A 14,102-nucleotide genomic window follows, 5' to 3' on the forward strand; every position below is an offset into this window, starting at 1 on the left:
TGTCCTAGTTGCAGATTTATTAATATTAGACATGACATTATCTCTTGGATTTTCCCAGTTCTTTCTTTACCTCTTGAAATGTGTATGCATAACTCACAAATATATCCAAATAATAACTGATAAATACCTCCCTTACCCTTTAAATTGATTAGATCAATCCACTCATCTCTAATGTATTTTAATAAGAGAGCTTTCAAAGTTTCTTCATCTAGACCATGCATTTTAACCCTTTTAACAATATAAGAAAATATTTCAATGAAGTCTTCAAGATCTTCATCTTCATTTTTCATCATTTTAAAGACTTCATCTTTAACATTATGGGGCATGCATTAATCCTTATATTTATCTAAAAATGTAGTGTTTATTTGTTCCCATGTTCTTATAGAATTTACTCCTAAGCCCATGAACCATTTTAATGTTGCATCCTTAAGAATTGCTGGAAACAACTTCAAATTTTGAGTGTCAAGCAAGTAGTCATAAGATCTACATAAGACTTAAAATTCAAAGAGAAATGTTTCAGGATCTTCACTCCTTAATCCATGAAAATTTGAAATGATGGAGGGTGAGATGTTTTTCATTGTAGCTATTGTAACTTCATCGAGGATAGGAAATCCAAAAGGTTTTGGATCTCCTCTCCCTCTTCCTCCACCTATTCCACATCCCCTATTTCCTCTTCTTCCTCCTCCAATCCTAGGTTGTTCACCATTGATATTAAGCAATTCTCCTTCCCCTTCTCCAACCATTTTAGATTTTTCAAAACTAACGTATGGTTCCAAAATTGGATTTTATAGTTCCTCTTCTAGTTCTTCTACTTCTTTTATCAATGGTAGGCTAAAATAAATTTCTTCCTCCTCTTCTTCACTAGGGATTTATATTTCTTGTCCTAAAAGTTGATCTCTAGTTGAAGATAAAAAAATTACCCCTCTTGTTGGGGATGTAGGATCCTATTCTTCTATTATGGCTTCAATTGATGAAGTTGGTGAATCTCTAGGTTGGATGTCAGATCTGAGTACCTCAGGAAGTTTGTGTTTTCCTGCAATGGATGGAATGTGAGTTTGGGTGGATGGTGTGGCACTATGAGGTTTTGGTGGGGTGAGTGATGATGTTGGAATCAAACTTCTACCTCTACCTACAAATCTACTTATAGAATCTCTTTCTTTATGCATATCATTTTTGTTTCTTTTTAATTTAAAAGGAAAAGAAAAGGACTCCTATATACACTTCCCCGACAACGACGCCAAAATGTTTGGTAACTTAATTGACCTTAAATTACTTACATGAATTATCAACTAGGGCTAGTAAATTGATGAAGTGTATGTGCACTGTATGTGCTAGAAGTATTTTATTACTCACACAAATTCTAAATTAAATTGAGTTATTGAGATGCACATGTCTTCTATGAGTAAATTAGTTATTCCTAGAAAATAAGATTAACTCTACAATGATGATCACACTCTCTTTCTTTCAAACAAAACTACTTTTTCTTATAAAATTCCACACTTTGCTTTGAAATAAAAATCTCACACTTCTGCATAAATATAAATCAATCCCACACTTTGCATAAATGAAAATTATATACACACTCATTTGCATAAATGAAAATTACTCTTAATCTCATACTTAAAGAAAATCACACATCTGCATAACACACTTGCATGAAAATAAAATGAAACAAACTCTTGCTTAAACACACTCACATCTACTTAAATTAAAGATCACACATGTTTGAATTTAACAATTAATTCTGCGAATGAATCTATTGTCTATAAGAAAGATGAAATTCTGTCTATTTGACTGAAATGTAAAACTATGTCACTATTGTTATGCTCTATCCATGTGCATTTGAAATCTAAACAGTAGAAATGATTAGCAAAATGATCTTGACTCAAATCTAAAAGAAATCGAAAACGCAAATACTCAATTGAATAAACATAAATCTATGAAGCTAATTACTAACTGCAAAAATGGAAATCCTTACTGTCTTAAGGAGGCCCTCCATAAGAAGCAGGAAATCACTACGCTATCGATCAAACACTTAACCATGCATGAATTCTTACTGAGAAAACGAAATGATTCTTTAAAAACAAAGTATCAATAACAAAGTTTTTAACCTTGTTGTTGCTCATTACTACCATTTTCATTTTTGTCAAGAGGCGTACTTATAGAGTTCATGGGAATTAATTTTTTAGATCTATATGCATAATACCTATCAACAGAAACTAAATTTAACTTGAAAAGATAACATCACATAAATCTCTCATGATTTTCTATCATCAAAGCAAATCATGAGACACAAATCTCGTTCTTGCTCGCCTGTTGCCGACTACGAAGGTTTACTTCAGCATTGATCGCATTACTAGGACTTGTTTCCATCAATCTGACTCGTGAGAGTGGGAGGAAATATTTGAGTGAATCAGTTTCTACCTACAAATATATTTCGCTTCCCAGGTGGTACCTTGGAACCCGTCAAACCACGGAAATGGCTACAAAATTGTGTATTAGCTACAAAATCATTCTAATTCAGTAGTTGAAGTAAACATTAAACTAAATAATAAAAAACATTATCATTTTATGAAACCAAATACAATTGTATACCTTCCATTTCATAATTATTGTAACTTGATGCCCAATTTGTTATTATGAAGATAAAAAAGAAATAGATGGGGTGAAAAAGGATGTCAAAAAGAAGCAATTGTGAGGTTCAAAACCTTCAGCTTGTTAGAGTTCAAAATCATTTTGGAGAAATGTTTCCTTGAAATCTTGAGTCCTAATTTTTTCATAACGCTTGGAGACATGATATTGATGGGGCTACTAGAATTTAGAATACAATTCCTCAAGGTAAATCCATTCATTCCATAGGAGATGTAAAACAGGTTGCTTAGATCTAAGGTTATCCTGAGAGGGATCTTTAAACTAGGGTCAGGGGGTATGTCTTCTACTTCAAGAGTAGGTTGGGACATAGCATGTTCCTCACTGGGGGAGAGATCTTCCTCATCAGATGAGCTATCTTCTTTTACCTAAAGCATGTTGATGGATGTTTGGTTCTTAAAATTGATCAAAGTCAAATATGATATTTTGGTCTTGGAAAAGACTGCCAAGTTATTTCTTTCATGTGTCAAAAGCTAAATTTCTTGTAAAGGAATTAAATTATATCGCCAAGGTTATTTCTTTTGGATGGATCAAGTTGCATGGAGAGCATGTATGACAAAATTGAACTTGTGATTGAATTCGACAACAAACTCATTACTTCTTATTTCAATAAACAAGAATCCCTTTGAATTGAACCACATCCTTTTTACTGCACCATTTTTCTTCAAATGTTTCAATCGAATCCTCCCAAGAAGATATGGATTTTTCATGCATGGAAAAATACCATTCATGAGCCTCTCCTATCAGGCTTGAGGAAAAGGCAGTTGTGTGGTTTAACTCATTGTAAGGTTCTCCATAGGTGAGACCCTCAACTCTTATAACATGTTTTCATGGGTATTCTTCTCCACTAAATGTGGGTATGTCATCATCCTCTGCGAAGGGGGTGCATAGAGCCCCAGTTGACTTTGAAAATTTGGGAGGTGCAAAAAATTTTATGCTTGAGTATTAGGTTCTTGTACTTCCTATCATAGAAAAAGACATTGGACTCATATTTTTGTCTAGGATGATAGCTAAGTGTCTCATTGTTTTCAATCCTAAGATGGATATTATGGAGTCGCCAGAGGAATGTTAAGAATTTTTTTTGTTAAAGTCACATGGGATGTAAATAGTAAAGGTCGATGATAAACATTTAATGCATTATTATTAACATGATATACATTTATAGTACATGTGTGTTACTGTTGGGTTCCACATCCCAAGGTCTCTTCGACTCTTGTGGTTGTTCACATTCTACAGCAACCCATAGAGGATTAGTTGTCCAACATTCCCCCCCTTAATCCAAAGAGGTATGTATGAGTCCAAGAAGAGAGTTGTAATAAAAAATGTGCAAAAACATGCATGGCAGCACTAGGCTGAATGTGCTCTTTGAAATGCTGATATAAGGGGGGTGGTTTAAGGATGACCACAAACATTGGAACACTTACCACAGTTCTTGAAACTCTTCCAAGTCTGGCATGAAGCTCAGGTCTTCTAGTAGAGGAAGTGTTCCCGATGTTTTGAAGAGGGAAACCTTCAACCATGATAGGGAGGCCTTACCCCACATAAAAGGGAGAACCTCAACCTAAAAAGGGAGGTCTCAACCTGTGATGGTTTAAGGATGACCAATAGCTCTAGAATGCTTAATGTAATTCCTAGAACTATTCCAAAATTGGCAAGAAGCTAAAGTCTTCTACTAGAGGAAGCGTCCCCAATTCTTTGAAGAGGCATCACCAACTGAAGGCATGATCATGGGCATCTTTGTATCTCGCTACAACTCTGAATCTAGTATGACAGGTTGTGACACAAGCTCGCTTGATGTGGCTTTGAAGCTTGTAGATGACCATAACTTCCCCCATGTTAGATACAAGGTGAGATGATGGATAAAACTCAACTACAACTATGCCCACTATTTGAGAACAAATCTTGTTGTATGAGAGAAATATCTTCTTGGTTATTGAAGCCCATCCAATATGAATATTTGTTCTTACAGAAGGTTTGTTTCTGAAGCATGTGTTTGAAGAATGACTGGTTTTATGACAATGCTTACATTAATGAAGATCAAAACAATGATCTTTCAAATGGCCAACTCGGTCACAGTGTTGGAATTTAACAACTTGTTATGGCTGCTATGGAAGAGGATCAGAATATGGAACAACTGAAGGTGAACTGTCATGAAGGAGTCTAGCACCTTGAAACTAAATGGGCTTTGAGTAATGTAGAATATGAAAGGAAACCTCCTTGTCATATCCAAGACATGTTCTGTGCTTGTTATGGACAAGATCTTCCAAGGTCTGATGATGGGTTTGGGAAGTGAAAATTGAACTTCTGCATCTTCATGTACAAATACTACTTCATTGGGTACTAAATCTGAATGAACTTCAACAATATTGACTTGCTGCTAATGCGTTGTTGTCTCAATGTTCTAAACAAAAACAGGTTCAGAATGATGTCTATTTTGGTGTAGTTCTTCTTTCTAGAATTGAGATTTGAGCTGCAAAAACAAAAAATTCTCTTGTGCATTTTGTAGACAAATTTTAATATCAAAAAGTGTATCAGATCTAATTTTCACCATTCCATCAACAGTGGAATGAATTATGATATTTAGCAACTCTAATGTATCATCAATTCTAGCCATTGTCTTAGCAAAGAAATGAAGGATCAATAATCCAAGTGGAGACTGTAGCAAAGCTTGACAAACCCCAGCTATTGAAGATTTTAAAAATGAAGAATAACAGTTATGCATCAAACCATCATTGAATATATAATGTCTCTTGAATCATTTAGTGATGCCACCCATAGATTTTCCTTCTTCACTGTGCCAGAGGAGGAGCATGCAAAACTGTCTAAGGAGGACTGTGAACTAGTGTACAACGTGTTGCACAAGGAGTGGGCCTTCCTCTTGGTATTTAGATGGCAGTGAAAAAATATTGCAAGGACTTGTCCTTTCATATTCAACAAATATTGCATATACATATGAGATAAGACAATTGGAGGGGTTTTCCAGCATCAGTTTGAGAAATATGTTGTCAAATACCAAATTTTAGGCCCAAATTTTAGACCAAACTTTCTAATGTGATAGAAAATCCAACCAAAAGCCAAAAAGGGATGCAATGATTTCTTATAATCACAATAAATAAATCGTAGCTCCTTCTAGATCACTAGCAATTACCCAGAACTCCAAGAAGTTAGCACAAGATCCAAAATTGAGCCTCTATAAGGTGATATACAGCCTTAATACACATGAATAATTGTGGCCTTCGAATAGACTATAACTCGGCCTAGAAAATATCTAGCACTAGTCCAGACTTGGTAGTGAGGGGATTCGACCCTCTTTCCTCCTTGGAATTACACCATAATTGTGATAATCGACTAAATTTAATTGAGGAAAACCCTGTGATATTTAATCTTCAAGGAATTGTTCTACTTCAGGATTTCTTGACCTCCATGGAGCACTCCATTCTTCAAATCATTTCATGCCTTCCTCCATCTCTGGGCTCATTAAAATTGTGTTTTCCATTAACTAGTCTAAGGAGACATATCTTTGGTGAGAATCATTAGTGAAAATGACAATTACCTCACACAGGGCGAAGGCTTCTTAAGATTAGAATCATCATCTCCACATGCATGAGGGTTCTGAAGTTGATCCACTGCCTGGTTCATACAATTTCATTTCTCTGTCCCCAGGATCGAATCCCAGGAATCCCCTCCTTTCTCTTCCTCCGCTAGCCACCAGTGCCTAAGAGCCCCCTTAGAGTTCAAACTCACGACGTGGTGAATTTCAATCACTGACGAAACAAATGATTCACTTCCAGGAATTGAAGGGATAGATGCTTGAAGCTTCCAGGGAAGAATTTGAACAAAAAAGAATGCTTGATGAGAAATCAAATTACAGGCATAAGCAGGTAATGCTTGAAGCTTATGACCAACAATGTTAAGAAACATGTAACATTTTTTCAAAATATCAGAGACGACTTCATCGTTATGTTGATCAAGTAAGGGATGCACATCAAGTGATACCTCAGTGGGCAAGATGCAACTCCTAAGCATGGAAATCTAATATAGGTGAAGGAGCCCCTGCTGGACAAAGGCAAAGAGTCGGTGAAATTATTGTATTAATGGGGCAAGTTACAATTCTAAAGTGAGGACAGGCATTAAATCCTAATAATAATGTTTCAAGTGACTTGGATATTGTGTAGGAGAAGATGACCGGTTTTGTGGTAAGTCTGAAGGAAATCCTAGGCCCTGATTTGACCCATGTTACCAAGAATCGAACCTTGACATTAAGGTACATTTCGTCAAAGGGATCTAAAGTAGATGCTCTCCCAAGTGTGCCAAAGCTGTTAGGATTCGAACCTAAAACTTACAAAGGTAATGGCATCAAAACCATTAATTTTCCTCTTTTGATTTTGGAAAAAAGGGTTAGTCTGACATATATGACTTCTCCGCCTTCGACCTACTTGCCTTTACCCACGTTTTCCACTAAGAAGTTCATTAAATATTCAGCTAAAATCGCCAGATTTTCAACAAGGGATATGAGACACCTGTTGGTTTTATATTAAGCAGGCTGGTTCTATTGTATCTTATTTTTCCTCGGTGCTGAGGTTTAGATGGAATTTCTTCAAGCGCTCTTCTGTGATGCCAAGAGTGCTCTTAACAGAATTGTATATATGGTGGTATAGTTGTCGAATCTTTGAGCACAGACAAAGGAGCAAACAACACACAGTGACTCAGTAAAATAAAAAATACAGTCAGTCAATCACAGTAATGAAGTAACGCAACCTCCAGCTAATTCCATTATAACAGGGGCTCAATGCATAATTTTCAAGATTCCAACCAACACTCAATTCATACACATTCACAAAGAGTAATGAAACATTATGCTAGAGCGCCTAGGTGCAAAAGAGAAACATTAGAATATTTCTATAAATAGAGAAACAACAAACAAATTCTGGAAATGATGCAGAGTTAACAGAATATGAAAATCCTCAGGCATGGCCTATGCTCTGATACCATGTTAAAGTCACATGGAATGTAAATAGTAAAGGTGGATGATAAACAATGAATGCATTATTATTGACATGATATATATTTATAGTACAATTTTGTGACCGTTGGGTTCCACATCCCAAGGTCTCTTGGACTCTCATGGTTGTTCACATTCTACACCAACCCATAGAGGATTAGCTATCCAATAGTCATTAATGAATAAATTCCTCAACGATTCACTAGGGAGGTAGACTTGTTGCATCCGCGGCATCAATGCCAGAAATGTTACCACTAAAAATAACAGGGGACCTAAAAGGGGTTCATAAGAGGGAAACTGCTAGGTCAAGGGAAACAGTGGAGGCTTAGCCCACTGTCACTACAACTATATATCTTTGCTCTTTACGGAATTTCACTGGTGGGAGGAGTCCTGGTAGTGTAGGGATGAATTTGTAAGATATATGTCAATCCATGAGGGTTAACGGGTGAGGATTGGAGGGTTAAGGGAGAAAGGATATGATTATAAAAAAGTTTATCAATCCCTAATCATTGGAAACATGGATTCCAAAGTGGTCATTGAAAAATGGTATTTATTGAGAAGTGGGACCACACGGGGCCAAGTGGACCCAACCCAAGTTTGGGGATGCAATATAGCAACCAATGATGTTCCTATCCTAGACAAGGTGAGGGGAAAGGAACACATAATAATATTCACTTTAGAAGGTTGAATTGATCCTACTAGGGTCTATCCTTGGGGATACCTAGGTAAAATTTGGTGCTAGAGCTAGGGCTTGCGATTCCCAGAGATTCCACTATCAGAATGACCTCAAATTTGGAGGAGAGGAAGGGGACCCACCAACGTAGTAGCCTAGAAGAAATCAAAATTTTTCCTTCGCTCAATTGCTGAGAAATTGATGCCTATATGACCTAATGGGGCTTGACTTGGGAAAAAGGGGAAAGATGGTAAAATGAAGGTGGAGATGATCACCCTTTTATGGAACTAGTGCCTAATTCACTTGGGGATATGCAGTCGAGGATGGTAATGAGTAAGAACTTGGATTCTTGATCAAGGAGGCCCAGTAAGTCAACTTCATCCAATGTAGATAGTAAGAAAAGAAAAGCGAATTTCAAGCATTTATACTTTAAAAAAATGATGCAAGCTTCTTGAGATAAATAATCTCTAGGAAATTTCATTCATATAACATTTGCCCATACATTTAATGACTAAAACATAGCTCAATTCCACATTACAATAATGTAAAAACTAGCTCTAATTTGAGCAGTATCCAACAACAAGAATAAAAAAAATAAAAATCAATTACAACGTTATAGAGTATATCCAACCATCAATTTTTTTGCATAAAAAAGCTCCAAGATAAGAGAAATAGCCCAAATCCATACTCAAAATTCATCCATCTCCAACAAATTTCCTCCTAGGAAAAAATGCAAAAATTCTCTAAGACTAGAGAGATCCCAAGTCAAGTGATGATAAAAAAGAATGTGTCTAACATCAATATATAGGCTCCTAAGTAGTTTGAATTAGCCTATGGGCCCCTAAAGATAAAATAATGTGAAAATAATAACTCCTAATGGTGACAAGCTCACCATACTAGCTCACTGATATGATTAAGAAAATTAGTTTTGATGTGCTAAAATTCCTTTTCAGGTTATATTGAATATGCTTGAGGATTTGTGAGATTTTTTGCAAGCTAAAACATGGATTTCTGAGTGTTTTTATGTAAAAAAATTTATGATAAAATTAACAGAAACAAATGACTGAACAACAACAAAAGACAGACATAAACATCACTATAAACAGTATCACAGCAGCACATGATGAAAGAGCTCACCCCTCCTAGGTTATGTCTCCTTGTTCCAGCTTCCAATGGCTTGGCCCTCTCTATTATGCTAAAAGATGTCAATACATTAGTTTACAATGCCTAGAATGCTCTGAAACTTGTTTTAGTGGCTCCATAATGCACAAAAATGCTTGTGTGGCCTATTTCTACTCCTGATTTGGTAAAAAAATAGAGAAATTATGGCCTTTCCAATCTTCTGCAAACTGCACCACAAATTTCCCAAAATTTGGCATCATCCTACAATTTTGTCCGTAAAGCATGCTAACGGAGTGACATATTCACCGAAAACCCAATGAAATTATCAGACAGTCAAAAATTCTGCTAACGCCTATGAACCAAAATTTGTGGCCGCATGCCCAGGGGCTAAAGCTAACAGTCCACCCCTGCTAGTCAGGCCACCACTTCACCTCCATTGTGGTCACAAGGGTAGTTCATATAATTGCTTGGGTTGGCCCCACACAACTGGCCCATTCCCCGAACTCTACACCAAATGAATTTCAAATAAAACTCTCAGTCCATTCATATTAATAACTACTGTCGTGATGAATTGGTAATTGGTTGTGTTGTGTGCTGGGAGGTTGTGGGTTCAACCCCGTCTTCCTCTGCTCGGACTTCAAACAAAATTTTGGTGGCCTCCGGGGCTACCACGTGGCAGCATTTGGCCGGGCCACATGTGAGTTTGTCGTTGGCCACACCACTAACTAATCAAAACCACATAAATTCAACCAATGAAATGAATCCACTTGTCACTTGGTGATTTTCCAAGGAGCCCATTGACCAACCCAGTGTCCGCATAACCTCCCCATTTAGTGTCACGTTAGCATTATGTTCTGTTTACTGGGTTGTCCTTTTTTTTGAAAATTTTCCTATTTGGGAAAGTGAACAAAACTCTTTTCAAGAGTCATACAGAATTCATTTCGCATCAAATGTGTTGTGCCAGATTCAGGAAGATGAGCACCATGAGGTTGTCTAGTTTCCCCACCAATCCGACGACTTTGAATTTTGAGCTATTTTTTGAGCACTTAATCATTCCTCCCCACTGGAAGCCTTTTGGAACCCAAAATATCACTATTAGTTGTCCAGTAGGTGAGGGTACAGTTCCCTCACCTTTCCAATCTCGATGCATTCATCACTGACTTGGAACTTGTGACCTACATGATGCTTTTCGTGCCTTGCTTTATACTTTCCTTTGCTATTTTCAAGCTGATCTTGCATTGTTTGATGTACCATTTGAAGTTTTTCAATGAAATCTTTGGCTTTGTCAATGTTACTATGAGCAGGGAAAATTTTAGCAATGAAAATTTGTCTTAAAGTTTAGAAACCTTGGCGAATTTTACTATTCCCCAAATTGCAAATTATGAAAATTTTGTTGATATATTTGTAAAAGCATGTAAATTTCTAATAGTTTTATATATAGTCTTTATACAAGTTTGGCAATTTCTAAGGTAAAATAATTTTATACTATAAAATTTGGGCGAATCATCTTTAGAAAAAATGGAAATTGGTAAATCTTTTTTTTGGAAAAACTATGGAAACTTAGCCCACTTGCGAATATTAGCCCCTAAAATTTTCCATGACTGTGAGTAGAAACATCCTTCTTGCTAAGATGATACACCACATTATGATGTAAATGGTAAAAAAATTCCTTCACTTGATTCCCTTGACTCAAGCTTGTATGTATATCTTGAAAGTATGTATTTTGCTGAACATAACTTTCATGAAAAACAAAATGATGCTTGAGGATGTAACTATACAAACTATAGGCCTAGAAAGTACATCAACAGACTTGTCTCTTATACATTTATTATTCATTTTGACCAAGCGAAATAGTAGAATAAAACCCATCCAATGAAAGTTCCTTTGTCAATGAAACTTAAACACTACACCACTAAAAACTTCTAAATGAAATGAAATGGACTTACCAAAAGCCTTTCGGGATCTCTTTTTATCTTAAAGTTTACCACATTGTATAAATATTGCGCCCATGGCATAGTCGCATAAATCAACCTAGAACAAGTATAAAGGTTGAACTGATCTTTTGTTTCAAAGCATCAAATGCCTCTTGTTGTTTTCCTCCCCACTGGAAGACCTTTTGCACAACTACGAAAGAATGCAAATGAGTTACACTAGAAGAAAAATTAACAAAATATTTCCTCCAACATTGGGCTACTCCCAAAAAACATCTTATCCAAATGAATATCTTGAACATTGACCAATCCATAATGGCATCAATCTTGGAGAGGTCTAACTTCATCTCACCTTCTCCAATATTATGGCCCAAGTACATGAAAGAAGTTTTATCCAACATATACTTGGACATATTCATAACAAATGTTCTTGACATACAACATTAAGTATTTCTTTCTCACACATGACATGTTCATAATAAAATTTTCTGAAAATGAAAATGTCATCCAAGTAGACTATCATGTCTAGAAATGGCTTCAATACATGTTTCCTCATATGCATAAACATAGTAGGAGCATGGAAAAGACCAAAAAGAATAACACATCATTCAAACAAACCTTGCTTGGTTTTGAATGTTGTCTTCCATATGTCTCCGTCAACAACTCTACTTTGATTATAGCCACTTCTTGAATCCCATTTAATGAAATGCTCTCCATTCTTCTTGGACACCAAAACAATAGGTGTACCACATGGTGAAGGAGTTGGTTGGATGATCCTTTTGTTCCACAACCCATGGATTTGTTTTGCTATTTCTGCACTTACCTGATCCAGGTGGATATTGGTGGCCACCTGCCAAGTCCACCTGGACCCCCACCATTGTCTTTCTCAGCATTTTCAATTTCCTTAATTATAGCACAACTTACTATTTTTAGCAGCTTTCCGGGTCCTGAACTTCCGGAGCCGTTTTGAGGCCCTAAACGACGTTTTTTGGGGAATCCGGGGGAAACATGGGTCCATGGAATGGACCGATGTTTCCCATTTCAACAATGATAGTTCTCGGATAGATCTCTCTAATGAGCTATTGTACGCGTCAAACGAAGATCATATGCCAAAGTTACGACCCCGAGAAGTTGATGTACCAATTTACCCCAAACGGGGCCCACAGTTTAGCGTTTCATCTCCTAGGGTTAGGTTTTGGAATGTTAAGGGTTTTTCCATTGTTTCTCAACAATAAATAGGCCTTCGAGCCTCATTGTAACACAGTTCAGAGGCATGTAGCCATCACATCTCTTCTCAGAGATAAGCTACCATCGCCCTAGCTGTGTATTTCCATTTCTGGTTGTAAGCATATTTCAGTATTTTCCATTAATGAAATGAAGTATTATTTCCGTTGCATCTTTGTGTATATGGTTATCTCTGTAATTTGTTGCGTTCCTGTTTAAATCCGGATCAGTGGTATCAGAGCGGTCTGCTTTTTCTCTGTTTTTCTTTGCATGTCCCCAACAAGGTCGGGATATAAGGAGTTAGGGCTTGAACTGGTTGAACCGTTGCAAGACCAGCCTCGCAAATCCCGACGGCCTCCCATGGCGGACGAGAAGAAAGACGAGGGGGCAGGAGATCCCATCAAAATCTTGCTCGAAGAAGCCCTCGAGCGACAACGGAACGCGATGATGGACAGCTTTGCCCAGATCCTTCAGCAGCTACCCAGAAGCGGCGCAGCGGCTTCCAGCAGCTCCTCTGGAAACGCCACACCCTTTAAGGTACAAGTTAATTTCGAAATCCCCATATTCGAGGGTCAGATAGACACTGATGCCGTAGATAAATGGTTAAATCTGCTAGAGGGTTATTTTTCTGTTCATGAATTTTCAAGTCAGGAAAAGATTGTTTTTGCTCTTCTCAAAGCAGCCCCCCACGTCAAGGACTGGTGGGAAACCTACTGTGAACAGAAGGATGAAAGTACTGGCTCACTATTTTCAGCCGCACCCACCTGGGATTCATTCCGGGATGCCATCAAGGAGCAGTACTACCCTGTCGGAAGCTATGAGGATGAATACATAAAGTGGACCATGCTGCGGCAGGGAAGGGACCAAGACGTGCCGGAGTTCACCAATCTTTTCCATACCCTTCACACAAAGTTGGGTATCAAGGATTCAGAGCAACATTTGATACTCAAATACTGTGGCTGCCTGCACAAGTACATCCAGGAAGAAATACAATTCCTAAACATCCCCTCGCTCGGCGCAGCATACCGATATGCCGTCAAGGTCGAGCAGAAGTTTAAACAAAAGAAGCGAGACTTTGGATCTGTGAATCCAAAGCAGGGGAAAGGTGCCCCTAAACCACAGAACAAAGGACAGAGCCAAGGCGGGACAGCCCAAGACAACCAGCCGAAGCTGCAAGCAAAGAACAACGCCGCGAAGCAGAGAAAGGACACTGGAAAATGGTGCGAGTTCCATAAGAGCTCCACTCACAACACAAGTGAGTGTTGGGCCAAGCAGTCACTGGTGGCTGAGGTAAATGTTTCAGAATCAGATGCATGTTTCGACTCTGAGTCAGAACCCGATAAGGGGTATGAAAAAGGGAAGAAGATCATTGATGCGGATCCCAACGCCACTGTTGCTACCGCAAAGATCCAGAAAAATGAACCCGAAGATCTAGAGGAGGAGGAGCGTCTCTTCCACTCCCATATGTGGGTAAAGGGCTCCCCGATACAGTTCATTGTTG

At 37.7% G+C, this 14,102-nt stretch overlaps 1 pseudogene; it reads left to right on the plus strand.

Moving 5' to 3' along the window:
* The first annotated feature begins 6,455 nt into the window (after positions 1-6,455).
* On the plus strand, positions 6,456-7,187 carry LOC149148010 (uncharacterized; annotated as a pseudogene).
* Positions 7,188-14,102: the final 6,915 nt, after the last annotated feature.

The sequence above is a fragment of the Pinus tabuliformis genome, chromosome 9 (genome assembly GCF_031772625.1).
Source record: "Pinus tabuliformis cultivar Carrire ecotype Pingquan chromosome 9, CPIR1, whole genome shotgun sequence".
NCBI lineage: Eukaryota > Viridiplantae > Streptophyta > Pinopsida > Pinales > Pinaceae > Pinus > Pinus tabuliformis.